Source organism: Erinaceus europaeus, chromosome 1 (genome assembly GCF_950295315.1).
Source record: "Erinaceus europaeus chromosome 1, mEriEur2.1, whole genome shotgun sequence".
Lineage (NCBI taxonomy): Eukaryota > Metazoa > Chordata > Mammalia > Eulipotyphla > Erinaceidae > Erinaceus > Erinaceus europaeus.
The window spans coordinates 176049118-176069972 of NC_080162.1; the positions used below are offsets into that span (position 1 = coordinate 176049118).

At 34.2% G+C, this 20855-nt stretch overlaps 1 pseudogene; it reads right to left on the reverse strand.

The window, feature by feature from the left end:
* Positions 1 to 6882: 6882 nt before the first annotated feature.
* LOC107522980 (large ribosomal subunit protein eL30-like) overlaps positions 6883 to 20855 on the reverse strand; it is an 80183-nt pseudogene continuing 66210 nt past the window's right edge.

Genomic DNA, 20855 nt, shown 5'->3' on the forward strand with positions numbered 1-20855 from the left:
AGGTACAACTCCACACAATTCTTAAGACCAGAAATCTGTATCCCATCCCCTCCCTTGAAAGCTTTCATATTCTTTATCCTGCTGGAAGCATGGACCCAGGATCATTATGGGGTGCAAGAAGTTGGAAGGTCTGGCTCTGTAATTGCTTCTTGGCTGAACATGGATGGGCGTTGGCAGGTCAATCCATACTCCCAGACTGCCCCTATCTTTCAGAGAAATAGGGATACGGAGGGGAAGAAACAGGGAGAGGGGGAGAGACACCTAAAACATGGCATCACAGCTCATTAAGCTTCCCCTCAGCAGGTGAGAATTTGAGTCTTCAAATCATGTCCTCACACATGGTAATGTATATGCTCTCCCAAGTACTCTTCTACTCAGTTTCCCAATTTTTTTTTAAGAGTAAGAATATGAGGGGGACTAGAGTTTGGGACTGGGCTATGGTGTACCTGCTTAAGCACACAGTACTATGCACAAGGACTTGTACAAGGATCCATGTTTCAACTTCCACTCCCCCAACTGCAGCATGAGCTATGAAGGAGGTCTGCAGGTGTCTCTTTCTCCCCTCTACCTCCCCCTCAATTTCTCTCTGGCCTATTGAATAAAATGAAATAAATACATAAATTAAAAAAGGCAAAACTGGCCAACAGGTACAGCAGATACATAGTACCTGCTAGGATCAAGTGACCCAGTGATAACCATGGAAGAAAAAAAAAAAAAAAGAGTAAGAATACCAGGAATATTGGAATTCAAAACTTGACCTTAAACTAAGTTATTACATTAAAATTTGGGGGGGGGGTTCATTTTTACAATACAAGTTCATTTAAAGTGTATTTTAGTCATAATTAGCAGCACTAAAGAGGGTTACAAATTTTTACATGTTAATGTGAAGTCGGCAAAATCAGGAAACAAAATTTTAATGGAGGGGCCAGGGGCCTGGCTGGTGGCGTATCTGGTGGAGCACACATGTTGCAATGTGCATGGACTCGAGTTAGAGTCCCTGGTCCCCACCTTCAGGGGGAAGTTTTGCAAGTAGTAAAGCAGGGCTGCAGGTATCTCTCTGTCTCTCTCCCTCTATATCTCCCTCTTTCCTCTCAATTTCTGGTTGTTTCTATCCAATAAATAAAAATAATATATTTTTAAAGAGTAATGGTAAAGAAACACCTTTGATCTTTCAAACATTGTACTCTGCTCAAGAATGTCCAAGGAACACTAATTCTAAGTTTATACCTAACACATATCACATTATCTAAGAAATTAATCCAGAGAGTCTAGAATAATCTTAAACATTTCAGTAGGCAAACATTGATCAAAAGCATTCCAAATAACTTGTGCTTTTTAAGCTTAAAGTATAAATAATCTAAATACCACATAGCAAATATCTCATGTGTTTTTCTAGATCAATTAACCACATTAATTAAATGAAAGATTGAATAAATCGTCATAGCAAGGTAATAAGGTTAGGTAATATTTTTATGTTTAGCAAAATAGACCAATATTATTTCCATTTGATTTCAACATAAATTTATTCATCACTGAAGTAATCATTCAATCATTTTACTAAATTTCCAGCAAGTACTTTTACTACTACTAGAATTTTATTTAAAAAATGGTTTTGGCACCAAATAGAATCTATAGCTTTTTACTTGTGACCCCCCACCCCATAATATTATACTAGCACTTGTCGCTCTGCCATTTAGTATATAACAGTTCTATAACTGTCAAATCCAGGTTTTAATTCTGCTTTATTTCCCAAAACTTCCTTTATTTCTGTTATTTATTTATTTATTTTCTTCTGCTCTATCATTTCTGTAGGAACAAGTCTAGGTTCCCCTGACATTACTGTAACACAAATATTGTATTTGCAATTGATAAATATTCATCTCATTTCTTTTTCCAACTTTTGTGGCTGTCTCAATCTGGAAGTAGCTGCTTCCTTTGCTTTTTTACACGAGGAGTTATTTTTTCCTTTTACCATCCTTCACATTCACAGATATAAAAACTTAATTGTGCACAGTTGTACAAATGCAATTTAGGATTATCAAGTGCAAAAATTAGCATTAAAAATCATAAGACAACAAACAATAGGGCCTTTATGTGATTTTTCTAATTACATGAAACTAGTTACTCTGACAATAATTGTTTGTGCTTCATTAATATGCTAAATGGTTTTATAGACTAACCCACACACAAAAGAAACCACTTTTGAGGAGAACTGTGCTTTGTTTAATGTTAGACACCATTGTATTTTATTTCCTAATATAACAGTTCTAATTAGTACCTAGCACTCATCCTGAGTTTTTCAGCTTGAGTACTCTAAAGGTGACAATGGAGTCATAATTCCATGGCACTTTGTGTCAGTACCTGTCAAAATATAACTAAGCCTTTAAGAATTATGATCTAAATACTGAAAAAAAAAGTTAGTAGTCCAGAAACAAAATGAACCCTAATACTTTAATGTTTTAAAAAAATAAAATATAATTGCATATTACCTCTTTTTCTAAAAGATACCATTAATGATACACCATTAAATCTGGTCATGAGAAACGTAGATGTATGCTAATAATGTCTTAACATTTTCAAATATCTGACTTGTATACATTTTGCTGGGCTTTTCATTTTACCTTTTTGGTGAGGTAGCCTGTACAGATATACACCAACGTTTTCAATCAACATTTTAAATTCATTAATCGCTACTTATCCTCTTTTCAGAGGTGATTGTTCTTATGTTTTCATTTTGCAGTTCTCCAGATATCTTTTCTTTCTTTCTTTCCTTTTTTTTTTTTCCGCTTGGAAAATATGTTTCAGATCTGCACTAAAGACTTAATCACACTGGGCAAAGACTGTGAACCTAATCTTCCTGAAGAAAACCCAATTAAAGTGAAACATGGGAAAATCTGAAGCCTATTTCTAGCTAGGCAGAGAGGCAACAGTCACAGGGTGGGAGAGGATTTCCTAATTGCTGTTGAATCCCATGTTCTTTCACTTTAAGGAGTGAATCTTAAAAGCCACAAGAGGCATGCATCTATGCATGGTTTCTGATCACCAAAACCACGTCAAATACAAGTGTTGGAAAATGACACAGAAAGATATAATGGTGTAAACTTTCACCCTTTATTGGTCTTACAGGGATTATGTAATATGTATTAATTAATGAAATTATCAACTTGGCTATACCAAATTAATGACATTTCCCCTAAATTTCTAAAATAGTTTATAGAGACCATCCATCAAGCTTAGGTTTTATCTAAAACCTGATTCATTTTCTAATTTAGACAGTTGTAAGTAGTTGACCAGAGAGGCTATAGCATATAGCCAATATGCATATATACAATTATTTTTCAGAGTACTGTTTCATATTTTAAATAGAAACCAAGCAAAAATGGCTTATATTAACACCATATGTTGTTTTAGTAATGAGGAATAAAAATATATAGTAAAGTAAAGTAACTAAATATGCACATGTTTCTAAGTCATTTGGACCCTTGGAATATGGATCACCTATGATAAAATATTTTTAAAATCCTACAATTTATGTCTGTGTGTCTACTCATATTTTGGAAAAACTTGAATTTATGAATCCTTGAGAAAAGTTTTGTTCATTAGAATCTCTGTTGACTTTTTTCCTATATTTAAAAAGTTTTATTCTAACTGATGTAAGTAAACGTCAGATCCCATATTCTGCATGCCAGTGCCTCCTGTTATGCCTCGACTCTTGTTTCATTTATCATCTTACGACCATCTCTCATATTCTAAATTTTACATATAATTGATATGACAGGATCAACATTCTTATCTTTCTTTGCAATTTATTGAACACACATAAATGTTGAATATCCTTTGAGAATTTTAATTTTTACTACAAACAACTTAAAATCAATAAAATAAATGAATTGCCTGCCATGATCTTTGATGGCAGGAAAGGAAGAAATGTTGACAGGGAAGATAATTGGTGCAGGAATATAGATTCAGTAGATGAGAAATATCAGGAGGAATTTTGAAAGCTTCTATTCATCTCCCAAAACCAAAATTTATGGACTCAGATTTTTCTGGATGGAGTTATTAACCTTCATTTTGAGAATATTAAAAATATTGAGAGCCCACTCTTCAACTTCATAGGAAACTTATTATTCACAGAAGGAAATATTTTTCACAAAGATCATTCTGTTTTTTTCTACTCATTTATTCTAGCTTTTCTCTTAAATAAAACATTCTAAATATCAATGTCATCCTCCAGCATCATCATGAAAATAAAAGTATTTTCATCAAGTTTTTGCCATACAATTTGATTTCTAGACACCTGTTAAGTCCTTTCTTCTGAGTGTTCTATAGTTTGTCAATTTTCTCACAAAAGGAAGCATGCTTTTTTACTTTCTCTTGTTCTAGTCTATTGCTTATCTGTTATCCATCTGTCTGTCTGTCTATATTTATCTATATCATCTATCTATCATCTACTTACTATACTATTTTAACACAAAATATTTTGACTTCATATTGATATGTGCTATAGTTTTAAACTTAAAATAACTTATAGATCACTAATGAAAAAAGATGTGTAAAGAGACACATTTAATTTTATATAAAATTAAAAAGCAGAAAATAGATACACGGTAGTGGAAAACAAAATCAAGGGAAATTTTGCTTAGGAAAAAACAATTCTTCCTTTCTTAAAGACTGAATAACAATTACTGAGTCAAATATTTGGTAACAGAAGGAAAGGACATTTTTTGCCATATATATATGTTTGACACTCACTATCAAGCAAAACACATTATATCACCTGTATCACCTTGTAATAATAAAATTTTGAATTATCACAGAATATATCTAGATACACTATGCAGAAATACTTGGAATTCACTTTTAATTTAAACAGTTGTCTTGTATGTTTTGCAAAGCTCACTAAATGTCACTGTAGAATTCTGCAGTTAGTATAAGAAATTTTCCTTAACTTTAGTCTAAGAAGATTCTGTTTGGGGTTTAGATTATCTTTGTACCTTATTCACTATGATTCTTGTCCTTTAATGTACTTTTCTCTACATTGAATTTTTTATATTTTCCAGAATTTCTAAATGCAAATAATAGCTGATGTGTTGTGCTGCACATATTAGTAAACAGAGAAAATGTGCAAGTTTTTTTTATAGAGTAGATTATTATCAATCACGAGTAACCTTCTCTTCTCTAATTTTGTATGCCAATTCCATCACACAGTGACATACTCAGAGTAGAGATTTTTTTTAAGCTGAGAAAGAAGAGTCATAGCTAACTTAGTTCTCCCAAATAGCTCACTGACAAATATTCAAACACTTCCATTCTTCATTCCAGCAATATTCAGACCTCATCATCAACTAAATCTAAGCAATGTGTGTGTTTGGGGAGAGGAGGTGGTTTGCAACTGGGCAAATAATCAAAGCAGAGGAATGAATACAACCATCTGTATGGAAATTGGTAAACTGCAAATTGGTCCCCTAACTGGGATTAGGGAGAATACATGTTTTCCCCAGCTCTGCATCTTTCCCAGAATTTCACATACATCAATAACAATGGCTTTTACTTCCTTCAGCTGAAGATGGAGAGAAAGATACTTTAAAGTTGTCAATGTCAGGGAGGGTTTGCCCTGCATAGTGATAAGCCCATTATTTAAAAGAACAAAATGAAGGCTCATTTCCTACAGTGAATTTAATATTTTTTTCTGCTCTGTTCTACAGTAACAGTGCTGAAAAGTATAATCCAAAAAAATATATAGATTTTTAAAACTCAAAACCATAACCTAACCCTTTCTTATGGTACTGTGCTGGTATATTAACTTACAAACAACCTTTATAAGCACTATTTGAGTTAAAGAATATTTAATAATATATTTTTATTTTATTGATCATTTTTATACAGAAAAACTCTTGTCTTCTAATTATAATACAATAAATTACAATATTACCACTGACATTAATGGAACTCCATTGTTAAATTGTATACATAATGAATAAAAAAAATAGCAAATAAAGGTAGATAATCTAGCCTGAAGAACTGACCTTTAAGTTTATTTTTTATACAAGCCTGAAATTTTAAGTTTATTTGTAGTTATTTAAAAAACTCTAATAATCATGGTCTAGGGCAGAGATGTAGCCAATAAAGCATAGTGAGCAATAACCCTGGTTAAAGACCCCACTCCCTTGGTAGTGCATCGAGTTAAGCCTACGTGGCTCAAAACACAAGGAGTGGTGCAAGGATCCCAGTTAAAGCCCCTGGTTCACCTCACATGTGGTGAAGCAGGTCTGTAGGCATCCATTCTTTTCTCCTTGTCTTCCTCTCCTCTCTCCATGTCTGTCTGTCCTATCCAACGACGACGGCATCAATAACAACAATAAAAAACAACAAGGGCAACAGAAGGGAAATAAATAAATATAAAAAAATTAAAAAAAAAATCCCACTCCCACCTGAAAAGGGGTGAGACTTCAGAACTGGTGGAGAAATATTACAGCTATCTCTTCTTCTTTTTCCCTTTTCCTCCACCACTACTGTCTGTTTCTGTCAGAAAAAAAAAAAAAGATTACAGGGAGCAGTGTAGCAGTGTTTTTACTCTACAGACATTGAGCCCTAGTGATAAACCTGGTGTCTAACAAATGAATACTTGACAATGTCTAATAAATTGCACACTATTTGGTATGAGCACAGAGCAAAATACAGAAGATTCCAAACAAATACTGAGGCTAGCTATTTTGTATATTTAACTCATGTCATCTGTATAAATATATTTATTGTTATTTCTGGTTATAGGTCTAGATTCTTTAAAGGAAAGCAAAGGAAGCCAAACATTCTTAGAACTTTTCAGTTTCAATTTTTGTTTTCAATCTCTCCACACTTTATTACAGAAAAACCTTGAATTATTTACTTTTCACCAGTCTGTTCTGGCATGCTTCTAATGATATCAGAGTCACCTAGATCAATCAATGATGGCCAGTGTGAAGACTAGTATTTTCCACATGCTGTGCCCAATTAAATATTATTGCCACTTTAGTGACAGACACCAGTTTTGGCCAACATGGAGCAGTACTTAATTTCTGATTTACTAAAGGCAGGGCAGTTGTTGGCAGGGATGACCAACTTGGGTTTGCCTTGTCTAGTCATCTTCAGAGTCTGCTTGTATCTCAGCATGCACTTCCCACTTTTCATAACTTGTGGGAGCCAGCGACTTTTCCATCTTCTTTGCAGCCACCACCTTCCTGCCTTAGATGAAGACCGGCCCCCAACCAAGAGCAGCCACCAAGATGGCCGGGGAAAAAGAAAGGATTAAATTTCAAATTTTGTTCCTCCCGTAAATATTAGGTGTGAGCAAACTGACTGAAAAGAATAACATATTGACATCACATTGTGAATTATATTGAGTTAGGTGACAATCTCTCAAGAGCAGAAACTGAGAAACACAGGGAGAAGTCCTAGTGAAATTGTAGACAGAGATTAGATCGATTTATATATAAGTGAAAAAATTCTGAAGACTGTCACCAGAAGACAGGAGAGAGAAAGAGAGAGAGAGAGAGAAATTAATGTTCTTTCATTCTTACAGAAGGAATCAACTTTGTCAACACCTTGATTTAAGCCTTATGGTCTCTGGAGCAATAAAAAAATAAATTTCTGTGGTTTTAAATTATCAATTTCATTGTGATTTGTTTTGGCAGTCTTAGAAAATGAATATACAGATTTTCATAGTAGCAGAATTCTGTTATTATACACAACTTTCTATGTGCACATGAGAAGCAATAATTTTTTATTGCCTTAAATATCAGAGAAAGTAACAGACCAAAATGATGGATTAAAAAAATTAACAAAGGAAATAACAGTTCCAGTCTTAAAATAAATTATTTAATATAAAGGACTGGATATCAAACTGATTTCAGGAATTTTTTTCTGGGACACCTAGTTTCTTATTATCCTTTCCTATAAATAAACTTTTAAGAGCAGTCTTAGATTCATAATAATATTGATCAGAGTGTACAAGAGATTCCTTCATACACTTGATTCCACATACAAACTACATTCCCTCTGTATGTGTCTACACCACGGAAGTGTACATTTTGTAATACTTTAAGCTACATGGAATATGATCACCACCCATATGGCATAGTTTATATTAGTGTCAACTCTTGGTGTTGCATTATCTACTGGTTTTGATAAATATATAACATCATGAATCCACGATGACAGTGGTATATAGAACACTATATAAATCCTTTCCACTCCTCCTAGGTCCTCTCCCCACACTAGACTCTAGCAGTCACTAATTTTTATGATCTCTCTTTTTTTTAATTGATAGCTCATTTGTTTGCACAGAATGATATTTCAATATCTAGTCATACAATTGAGACTCTCTTGATTGCTTTCAAGTTTTGTTAATTATGAATAAAGCTACTATAAATATCCATGTACAAGTTTTTATAGAGACAAGTTTTCAGTTCACTAGGCTATGCACCAAAAAAAGCACAATTGTTGGGTAGTATGAAAAAATATGTTTGGTTTTGTACAAATTATCAGATGAAGCTATTGTTCACTTTGTATTCTTGTCAGCAAAAAAAAAAAAGTTTCTGTTGTTCCACTTGCAAGTATCTGGTAGTGTTGGTGTTTTAGATTTTAGCCATTCCAATAGTTGTGAGGGAAAATAAAACTTTAAAGAAATTATATTTATTTATTTCCCTTTTGTTGTCTTTGTTTTTTATTGTTGTATTTATTTACTATTGTTGTTATTGATGTTGTCATTGTTAGATGTTGTTAGATAGGAGGACAGAGAGAAATGGAGAGAGGAGGGGAAGACAGAGAGGGGGAGAGAAAGACAGACACCTGCAGACCTGCTTTACCGCCTGTGAAGCGACTCCCCTGCAGGTGGGGAGCCACAAGCTCCAACCAGGATCCTTATACCGATTCTTGTGCTTCGTGTCACATGAAAATAAATTTTTAATAATTCCTTATAAATACATGATGCTAATAAAAACTTCCTGTAGGTTTTATTTTTTTCCCCATGTGTATCATCTGTGAGGTGGATGATTAGAGATTTCTGACATTTTTTTAAATTGATTTAATAATGATTGACAAGACCATAGGATAAGAGGGGTACAATTGCACACAATTCACACCAACAGAGTTCTGTATTTCATCCCCTCCATTGGGAGTTTTCCTTTTCTTCATCACTCTGGGATCATGGACCTAGCATCTATATGGAGTGCAGAAGGTGGAAGGTCTTGCTTCTATAATTGCTTCTCCATGGACATGGGCATTGGCAGTCCGATCCATGCACTCAGTCTGTTTCTCTCTTTCCCTAGTGGGGCAGGGCTCTGGAGAAGTGGGGCTCCAGGGTCCATTGGTGAAGTCATTTGTCCAGGGAAGTCAGATTGGTGTCATGGCAGCATCTGCAGCTTGGTGGCTGAAAAGCATTAAGATATAAAGCAGACTGAATTTGGAATAAGGCACCAAAGCAAAAACCCTGGGTTGAAGGTGAGGGCAGATGTTCAGCTTCACAGGGCGGGGGGTGGGGGAGTGAGGTGGGAAACAGTCTTGTGGTGGTGGGAATGGTGTTTATGTACACTCCTCTCAATTTGTAGTCATATAAATTACTATTTAATTAATATGAGAGGGAAAAATTGATTGAATATCTCAAACCTTTTATATCACAGACTAAGTCTTTTTAATACATAGATTGAGTCGTTGTTATGTTGACTCTTTTAAAAGCTTAGATCAGGATGAACAGAAGCAACCAGTGGACAGCTATATACAAATAATGTCAAAGGACATAAATTATGGTGATGTTGGGTATTACACAGCAAATCCTAACAAAGGGATATTTCAAAGTTAACCCAGTTGCCAAATAATGTGATTATAACAATAACTATCTATTGTCTTCTTAAACCCTAAGACAGCAGGAACCCCCTGCTTCCTCTATAGAGCCTGTATTTCCCCCAGTCCTGGAACCTCTAGGGTGGGGCTCACTTTCCTGCATGCTTCTCTCAATTCATACCAAATGATATCTCATCTGCCTATCCCAACCTAATCAATGCAATGAGTGCCACCTCAGCATGCTTCACTTCAGACTGTGTCCAGAGACATCAGGCAAAGAATTTCAATCACTCACCCTCAGTACTTGGGTGGGACATTTTCTTACATAGTATTCTCAAATTCCATTCCAGGAGGTTCACTTCCTAAGCAAATTCCAAAATCTAGATATAGACCAGGTCCCATGAGATAGAGTTTATATTTACATGTATCCGTAAATTAGGGTAAAATATATACCTGAAAGCAAAAATACACAGTTGTCTGTAGTGAGTCAGTATCAAGTTCATAATGAAATAGTGTCTAATTAGACTTAGACACCCTCTTCACCTACTTCCTATTACAGTTCTCTCACTCAAAATAAATAAATAAATAAATAAATAATAATAAAAAGAAGATATAAAGCATAACAAATTGTTTAATAATCAGGAACCTAAAAGTAAGAATAGAGCAGATGGGATTTGGGGTCCCCATTTTGAAAAATGCTAAAGTCTATTTTAGGTATATTTCAAAGGGCCCCTGACTTTACTAATTTTTGCCTGAGCCTGACAGCTAGCATGCAGGTGGGCTAAAGATATTGTTAGGGGAGATAGTGTCAGAGTTGGGAATAGGACTAGAAAATTGGATCAGGGAAGAGGGTAGCTCCCACTTATGGGAAAAGTATATAAATATTGTTAACTGTAAACCTTATAGATTTGATCTGGGGCCCATGTTTAGCACAGGAGCCTTTGTAACTTCTACATCCCTGTATGTCTGAGCTTGCATTCTGTAGTCATAGCTAAGAACATTCTAGGCTGCACTCATTGCAGGAACCATCTTCCTTTAGTGGCAGAGTATACTGACCCAACCTCCCTTCGGAAAATGGGGCAGACCCTACCAATGTTGACCCACATTGAGGCCAAGGTCCTGTAAAGGTCCACAAGTGGGTCCACTATGTTGTTCTTAATGGAGGTGACCAACAACAGTGGAGAGACAGATTTGTTAGAGGTCTAGGCCCATCATGCCTATATGGGAATCCGAAGATTCCCTGACCAAGACCTTGGTTGATGGGGTAGCCTGGTAGTGACCAAAACATTTATCCATCTATTAATCTGTTTACTTATTATCACCTTCAAGACTTCACATTTTCTGAGCAAATTGTTTGAATAGAATGAGGAAAATAGGGGTCAGACCCAACTGAACACACGTGCTATAAGGATATATAGGTTCAAGCTCAGAGGTCCCACCTGCATGGAGGAAACGTTGATACAGTAAAGTAGTACTGTGAGTGTCTCTCTACCTCTCTATCTTTTTGTCACCTCTTGATTTCTCTAATTCTCCATTAAATGAATAAAATATTTTAAAAACTGAGAAAGATAGGGGGAAAGACTGCCAGTAAAGAAGCCTTTTCCACTGAGGTTGTGTCAGGGCTCAAACCTGGATCATGTGCAAGACAAAGTAGACTCATTATTCAAGGAAACTATGTTGCCAGATACTTGTGACTATTTTAAATTTAATTACTTGTTTTCTTTTTATTTATTTATTCATAAAATGGAAGCACTGACAAGACCATAGGATAAGAGGGGTGAAATTCCACACAATTCCCGCCACTGGTATTAACTACTTGTTTTTTATTGCTAACTTTTAATTGTAATTTATACATTATGGATACTAGTTTTATTGCATATATCTTTGCCAAATATATCCTCTGAGTCTGTTGCATGAGGGGGAGGGGAAGTGATAGAGAAGGAGAGAGAAAGAAACATCAGTACTACTTCACCAATTGTGAAGTTTCTCCTCTACGGGTGGGGGTTAAGGGCTTGAACGCAACCCTACAGTATGGGCATTCTACCAGGTATGCCACCACCTACCCCTGACTTTTATCTTTTCATTCTCTTCATAATGTCTCTCTCAGAACAAAACATTTCTACTGTAGGTCACTGGTTACTACTTTCTTATTTATTTATTTTCCCTTTTTGTTGCCCTTGTTGTTTAACATTGTTGTGGTTATTGATGTCATTATTGTTGGATAGGACAGTGAGAAATGGAAAGAGAAGGGGAAAACAGCAGGAGAGAAAGACAGACACCTGCAGACCTACTTCACCACTTCTGAAGCGACTCCCCTGCAGGTGGGGAGCCGGGGCTCCAATGGGCTTCCTTAGGCTGGTCCTTGAGCTTTGCACCACATGCACTTAACCCGCTGTTCCCCCTCCCCGCCCCTTACCACTTTCTTTAAATTGTGCCAGTGATACTGTTTCTAAAATGTCATCGGCATATCCATGGTTACCTCATTTTTTAAATATATATATTTTTTTATTTAAGAAAGGATAAATTAACAAAACCATAGGGTAAGAGGGGTACAACTCCACACAATTCCCACCATCCAATCTCCATATCTATCCCATCCCATCCCTTGATAGCTTTCCCATTCTCTAGCCCTCTGGGAGCATGGACCCAGGTTCATTGAGGGTTGCAGAAGGTAGAAGGTCTGGCTTCTGTAATTGCTTCCCCCCTGAACATGGACGTTGACTGGTCGGTCCATACTCCCAGTCTGCCTCTCTCTTTCCCTAGTAGGGTGGGTCTCTGGGGAAGCGCAGCTCCAGGACACATTGGTGGGGTCTTCAGTCCAGGGAAGCCTGGCCAGCGTCCTGATGACATCTGGAACCTGGTGATTGAAAAGAGAGTTAACATACAAAGCCAAACAAATTGTTGAGCAATCATGGACCCAGAGCCTGGAATAGTGGAGAGGAAGTGTTAGGGGGGTACTCACTGCAAACTCTAGTGTACTTCTGCTTACAGGGTTACCTCATTTAAAAAAAAATTATAAAAAGGAAACATTGACAAAACCACAGGATAAGAGAGGTACAGCTTTGCACAATTCCCACCACCAGAACTCTGTATCCCCTCCCCTCCCTTGATAGCTTTCCTATTCTTTAACCCTCTGGGAGTATGGGCGGCCACCTAGTTTTTTATCTTATATTTATTTTATTAGATTTATGCCTATAAACTTATTTGGAAAAGATACTAGTGTAAATGTTACTGTATTTCAAATCCCAATAACTCATTGCTGATTTGAAGAAAAATGATTAACTTTTATATACTTTTTTATATTTTATATCTTGATAAAATTGCTGTTAGTTTTAGGAGGACTATTTATTTTATTTTTATTACTTATTTATTTTTGATTGCTTATTCTTTTGGATTACTACATTATTTATAATCATGAGAAATGTGATCAGAGAAATTTTTTTCTTCTCAGTTTTCATACCTTTATTTTATTTTCTAATTATTTCTAATTCATTAGCTAGTATGATTTTGAGGAGAGATAGTGAGAAGGTATATCCTTCTCTTATTCCTGAACACAATTAGAATTTTTAAATTTTCTCATTAATATAGTTACAAATGAAAATTTTAAGTGAATTATTTTCTTAACTTAATGTATTTTTTTTCTATAATAAGTTTTGTATCACTACTTCTGTAATAGAATTATAAAGCCAATGTAACCTATAACTTAAATGTTAATATGTCTACAACATTTTTACTTATACATTTACTAGAGCTTCTTTAATCATTACTGAGAAAATCAGAGCATCACTCTGGAACAGGTGATGCCAGGAATTAAACTTGTGATATCATGACTGTAAGTCAGATGCTTTCCCTGCTGCCCATGTGCCTGACTACATAGAGTCAAAATTTTGATTAGTTAAGTAGCACTAAAAGCAAATTATTTACATATGTAAATCTTATAACAATTAAAAATTGTTGTTTTTATTTATATTAATACCATTCCCACCACCAAACTGTATCCCTCCTTCCCTTTCCTCTGCAAAGCTGAACACATACCCTCCCCTGAGAGATTTTTTTTCTTTGGTGTCATACTCCAAACTCAGTCAGATTCTGCTTTGAGTTTCCCTTTCTGTTCTTCTTGCTCAATTTTATTTAATATAAAAAAAATTGTTGATAACAAAAATTTGCTAGCTTTTTTTTTCTTGAAGGGAGGATCTCATGACGTGACTTATTAAGAACTCTACTCTAGATTTGAATTGTTAGGTGCTTCCTAAACATTACATAAATGCAAAATAAAATTAAGTATTCTGTGTATACTCTGTATTTGAGAAAAGTAAATTCACTATAATTTGAGTCAATATTAAAAGAAACCTTGAGCCCATATCCATTTTGAAATTTCTCTTGGTGTTTAACTTAAAAATACTAAATCTCTAAAGACAAACTTAATTTTGTCCACAGAATATGCTATTATTTGTCTTAACTACAAAGTCCCCCTTTTAACATTTCATGTACAACAAAACTTTCACATGCACAATTTATTTAGCTGTATTTTATCTCATTATTCTGTTATTATCCTATGCTTATTCAGACTCTCTTTCTTAGCCAGAAAACATATTCAATGTTCCTTTTATTCTCTATATATGTATTTTTTCAATAATCTCTATGAACTATAAATCAGGACAGTTTCCTTAACAGTCTGTAATTTAGGGTTTCTTATTTTTATCTGTAAGCTTTAGAATAGCACTTTACTTTTGTACTTGGCATTTCTACATTCCGAACTCTGGTAAAATTAGTTTGGATTAAATTTCTCAAAAGCTAATACATGTATAAAATTGACTTTTGAACGTTTATACTGTTTTAGCACAGTTATCCATTTAGACAAAATAATTTCTACCCAATAACTGGATCTGAGAAATATTTTGCCAATAATAAATTTCAAAAACATACATTAAACTCAAAATTTATAAATAGGCTGAATTTTTATAGCTGAAACAAGCAGCCGTTGGAGCATAATACAATTTTAAATGTAGACATTATTCCATATACGACTAACTTCACTAGTCTTAGTTTTCAAACACTGTAGTCATGTGTAATGTCTCTGTGTTTAGTGAATCACTCCAAATCAGTTATCAATGGCAGATGTTTTATTTGTTATCAAAACTAACAATTCAGAAAGTTACTAAAATGATATGGGCATACTTCTTTTATTCCTTCACTAGCTATACTAAATTTCATGCTGCTGGAAATTTCTACACTTAAGAAAGCATAGCACGGATCATTTTATGAATAACAAATATGAATGTGAGAGTGAACACTTTCTAGATACCTAATTTTGATATTTGTGCATATTTGAAAACTAGCAACCTGGACATAGATATCCAAGATCACATACTGAAATTAAATAGAAAGTTTAGCAAGTGTTTATTATTTTATTCTTCATTTACCACTCTGAGTTTTTTTAGTAAAATGTAATTTGTCCTGAAACAGTTGCAATTAGTAAAATCATTTTCAAAATATCATTAACTAATTGAATGAATATAATATACATAGAATATGTTTACACATGTATACATAGTATAAATAATAGTGTTTTAATTCAGTATTTGTGTACACAAAAATTGATAAAATATTGCAAAATCAGCTTGTATATATTCCTGTGTACAATAAATAAATTTATTATACATACACATGAGCATAAATATAGCATATGCATATAAATGCGTACATATGCGATTTCACACATAGGAATTATTTCCACAGGAAAATAAAGTTTAGTAAAGATGGGACTCTAATAGTGCTGGCCTTGAGAACATTATTCTATGATGTATTTTTTAGGCAAATAAAATGGTTTGACTCTGATTTTGCAAAATTTGAATAGACTTTAGGGTATGTCGTGGTTTGAGGGAATGAGTGCAAGTTTTTCTGAAGCAAAATTTCCAAACAAAATAAATCTTTGGTCAGTTACTTAGATTGTTCAATGAACAGGAAGATCAGAAAGCAAGGAATGAGCATAGTAACTGAGAAGAGCAACCAGAAAAAAAATATCTCACTTGTATGATGTGCTGCTTTGCCATCTGTTTTATGCAAACTTCAGCCATATCCTCAACACGGTGAAGGAAGATTAGGAAGATTCAGTGCTATGGCCTTTCTTCCTCTCTCACTGACTCACTCTCTCTTGAGAGAGTGCCTCTGTTGTTCTCTGCCTCTGCTGTTCTCTATTACTTTTTCTCTTTGAAGAAGTTGGCCTGATAAAATGAAGCTCTGGTGACACCCTAGTAACAACAACGAAATGCCATTAAAAGGTGAAACGAGTATAATAAGTAATAAGCTGTAATGTAGGGCTTTGTGAGGTATACAAGAATTTGGATTTTTTTTGTAAGTAATCTAGAAAATAATAAGCTAAAAAGAAGATGCTAAAAATGAATTTATGACTTAAAAATATGGCATAGGCTCTTGCCTCTAAAATAGACTTAAAACAAAAATAAAGAAAAAAAATCAGGAAGTGATTTCAATTACCTCTATATTAATGGAAAGCAGTATTATTACTGACATTAGGTTCTGTTACCCTCCTGTAACAGAAATTGACACAAAGGTATTCTTCTCTTAGACAAGGTTTTCATTTGGGCTTATGTTCATACATGAGAGAACCAGCAGGACTTAGGACTGATTCTCCAAAATGGATCTAAATCATAATATTAAAGGGCAGAAGTATATGGGCAGCCTGTGATTAGATATGGCCTTCCAATCAGCTCTAAGGCAGTGTGTGTGATCAGCTAGTGTCTTCCAATCAGAGATGGTCAGTTGTATAGGATAAACATCTTATCAGACTAAGATGGCACTTGAGAGTGCATGCCCAAAATGGCATGCCCAAAATGGTAGTGTGACTCATCAACACTCCGGAAGGTCAAACAAAGGTCAGGAACAGTGTTTATGCACTGACACCCCAGAGGAAGTCCTGAGTTTGCCTTCAAGGGGATTAGTAAAGCAGAGATTTGATTATCTTGACCCAGAGTGCATGGGTGGTAAAGAGGAACAAGAGCAAACTATCCTTATTCTATCTCAGTCTGACTAGAGTAGCAAGCCAGAGATGGTAATAACAGGTAGATTCAAAGTCTAAATTGATGTCAGAGTGTTGACATAATCTCTAGGTCTATTTGATGAATTAGATATGGAATATAAAAGATTAGATGCTGATTTCAAATATACTTCTCCGAGATACTGAAAAGTTAAAAAAAAAAAAGTTAAAATGCGTATTTACTTTTAGTGATAAGGTGAACTGTCAGCGAAGCAGAGTTGTATATAAAATCAAAGATTCATCTTTTGGAATGCCAGATTTCTAATTTTGTATAGCCTATTTGTTCTTTGTAAAGCTCAACTCAGTTAAAGGGCAAGACTAAACATGTATGTCTGAATCAGCAGTGTAGAGATGTTAAAACCATGCCTCAACAGTACATAGAAAGCTAGTGAGATAAAATAAAAGAGTTTGGAGAACAGGCAACGGAAATGCAGCTTGAAGTATCAAAAATTTTGTGATTTTTTTAAAATCACAAGCATTTACAATCAGAATGTTTGTTTATTTGTTTATTTATTTATTTTATTACTACCAGGGTTTATCACTGGGACTTGGTGGCAACACTGCAAATACACTACTCCCAGAGGCCATATTTTTTTCCTTCTATCTTTCTATTATATTTGATAAAACGGAGAGCAATTTAGGGACGAGGAGAAATAAGGAGGGAGGAAGACACCTGCAGACCAGCTTCACTGTTTCTGGTGGAGAATGGGGACCCCCAACCTGGGTATTTGCACATAGTACTATATGTGCTTAACCAGGTGCACCACCTGCTGACCCACAGAATAATATTAAAATAAATTTTCTTAGTAAAGAATTTGTCACGAGCATGCGCATGAACACTAATTTAATTTTATTATCTTTATTGTTAGTGTGTTTCTGGTTAAGGGAATGAAGGGATAGCTGTAGAATAGAATAAGAAGTTGCCACATAGCTTGGGGAGATAGCATAATGATCATACAAAACACTTTCGTGCTTTAGGCTCTAAAATATCAAATTCAAACCCCAACTGAGCAATGCTCTGGTCCATTTTTCTCTCTCTTTCTTTCCGTGTGTGTGTGTGTGTGTGTGTGTGTGTGTGTGTGTGTGTACTTCTCTTGTTAAAAATAAATAAATAGAAGCCAGGCAACTGAGCATTTGGTAGGGAAGACAAGTTACAATGCTCAGAAACCCAGGTTCAAGGTTCTCTTGTGTGTGGCTTTGCTTATTCAGTTTGGTGTCTGTGAGTTTTATTCATTTTGACTGAGACATCATTAGTTCGTTATTTTTATATTTCTGAGTAGTGTTTTATTGTATGAAAATACTGTGCTTTCCTTTCTGGCAACAGCAGATAATTGGTTTGTTTCCAAGTTTTGGAGTTATAGATATATAATTAAACTAGTATAACCAGGGAATAGAACAATTTTTGTAAGTCTAGATTTTCATTTCATTAGTGTAATCTCCTAGAAGAGCAATATCCATCTTATAAGTTAAACATAAGATTGACATCATTAACACATTTGTTAGCATTTTTTACACTTGTTAGGAATTAACAAGTTATAGTTGTTCCAATATGTGGATTATTTTTATATGAAAGGTTATTTTATTTATTTCTTGCATCATTAGTTTTTGCTCAAGTAACATTGCATTATATATGTCTAATATGTATCTCACTGAACATCTAAATGTATATATAATATATGTCAACCACTGTCTTCTGATGTTCAAGTTCATTCCCTCACCAAATATTTTCCTCTTTGATCTGATTTATCCATCCATCCTCTGTTCTCTTCCCTTTTGATAATCATTAATTGGCGTCATGATCCATTTTCTAATTTAATTAATCTGTTTGTTGCTTTCTTTACATATCACATAGTAGAAATATCACACAGTGCATTTATTTCTTCTTCTAGCTTATTGTACTAAGCATAATAGCTTCTAGACATATGTGGAAATGGCAATTACATATTTTATAGCTGAATAGTACTCATATATGTAATCTTTTTATCTTTTTATCAGTTAATAACAACTTGTTATGATTTTTCTTTATGCTACTATAAATAATGTTGCAGAAGCCCTGGCAGAGTGCATGTATCTCTTCAAATATGTTCATGCACATTTTCAGTTTATCACTCTGAAATGGGATCATTGAACCTCATGAACTCTCTGCTTTTAATTTTTTGAGAAATCTCCACACTGCTTTCGGTAATGCACTGATTTATATTAACACTAATAGCGTCTAAACTTTCTATAATAACAAAAGATGATGAAGATATTTACATGTATCTGTTGGTCATCTGTATATTTTCTTTGGAGAAGTGTAAAGTCAGATGCTATGTAAAATTTTTAGTAAGATGTTCATTTACTGTGGACTTCTATAATTTTTTTGTATTTTTTTGTATATTAATTCTGAGTTGGATATATTCTGTACAAATACCTTCTCCCATAGAATGGGATGACTTTTCATTTTGATGCAAGCTCAATTGTGTGTGTGTGTGTGTGTGTGTGTGTGTGTGTGCGTGCACATGCGATAGGTATAGTACCATTTGTTTATTTTAGTTTTTATTTCCCTTGCTATGGCATTTGTTTCCCTTTCCAGTGGAGATAGTTTTACCAAACAAATATCTAAGGCCAAAGTCAAGGAGTATATTGCTTATGCTTTGTCTATATATTTTATGATTTATGTTCCTATACTCAAGTCTTTAGCACATTTGAGATTAATTTTAATGTATGGTTTAGGTTAGGTGGTAGTGTAGTGTTACACTTTTGCATGGGTTTATGCAATTTTTCTAACTTCCAGTTAAGAGACTTTCCTTGCTCCATTGTAAGCTCTTATTGTAAAAAATTAACTGTTCATACATGTGTGATTTTACTTCAGAGCTCTCAATTCTGTTACATATGTGTGTCCTTTTATTCTAATACCGTAATATATTTTTTAAAATATTTATTTATTCCCTTTTGTTGCTCTTGTTCTTTTATTGTTGTAGTTATTATTGATGTCGTCGTTGTTGGATAGGACAGAGAGAAATGGAGAGAGGATAGGAGACAGAGAAGGGGAGAGAAAGATAGACACATGCAGACCTACTTCACTGCTTGTGAAGCGACTCCCTTGCAGGTGGGGAGCCGGGGGCTCAAACCGAGATCCTCATGTCGGTCCTTGTGCTTTGTGCCATGTGCGCTTAACTGCTGCACTACCACCCGACTCCATAATACCATAATATTTTAACTGCTGCTCCCTTGGAATTATACTATTTGAAGTCTGAGAAAGTAGTGCCTCCTTTTTTTGTTCTTGTTTCCAATATGAAGTCTATAGTTTCAAATAAAATTCATGAATTTGTATTCTAGTTCTGTGAAGAATGTCATTGGAATTTTCATAGGGATTATATCAAACCTATACATTTTTAAGATAATATTTATCTAAAATATTTAACAATATTTAACAATTTTAATTTTTCCAATCCATGAACAAATACTAACTTCCTGTTTCTTTTTGTCTTTTTCCTAATTATTTAATTTTATCATAGTTTTTTTTCCTACTTTAGTTTAAAGAAATCTAAAATTTCTAAACAGGTGTTTATAGTACTAAACACATAGAGTTATTTCTTATAAATAGTTAAACCAAATGCAAATTACATGTCTCATCTAATAGTTCACTGGTATTACAAATTTGCCTTTGAATTTTTTAGTGCTAGAAAATCTATTATAATTGTTAATCAAATTATAAAGGAATTCACAATATATTATTAGAAGTGGTCAGAAATATCTTAACCACTTTTCTTGGCTATAGAAATTAACATTGTAAATTCCAAGATCTTCTTTAATTTGAGTTCAAATAAATATGCTGTGACTAGAAATAGTGTTAGACCCCATTAATCAAAGTTGAAGTAATAATTTAAATGGTAATTCAGTAGTGGGATTGGATACAGCAATGAGTATTCATTTCTTTTAACAGCATCCATTTGCGTATAAACTGTTTTCCCATTTTAAAACTAAAATAATAAGTAAGAGT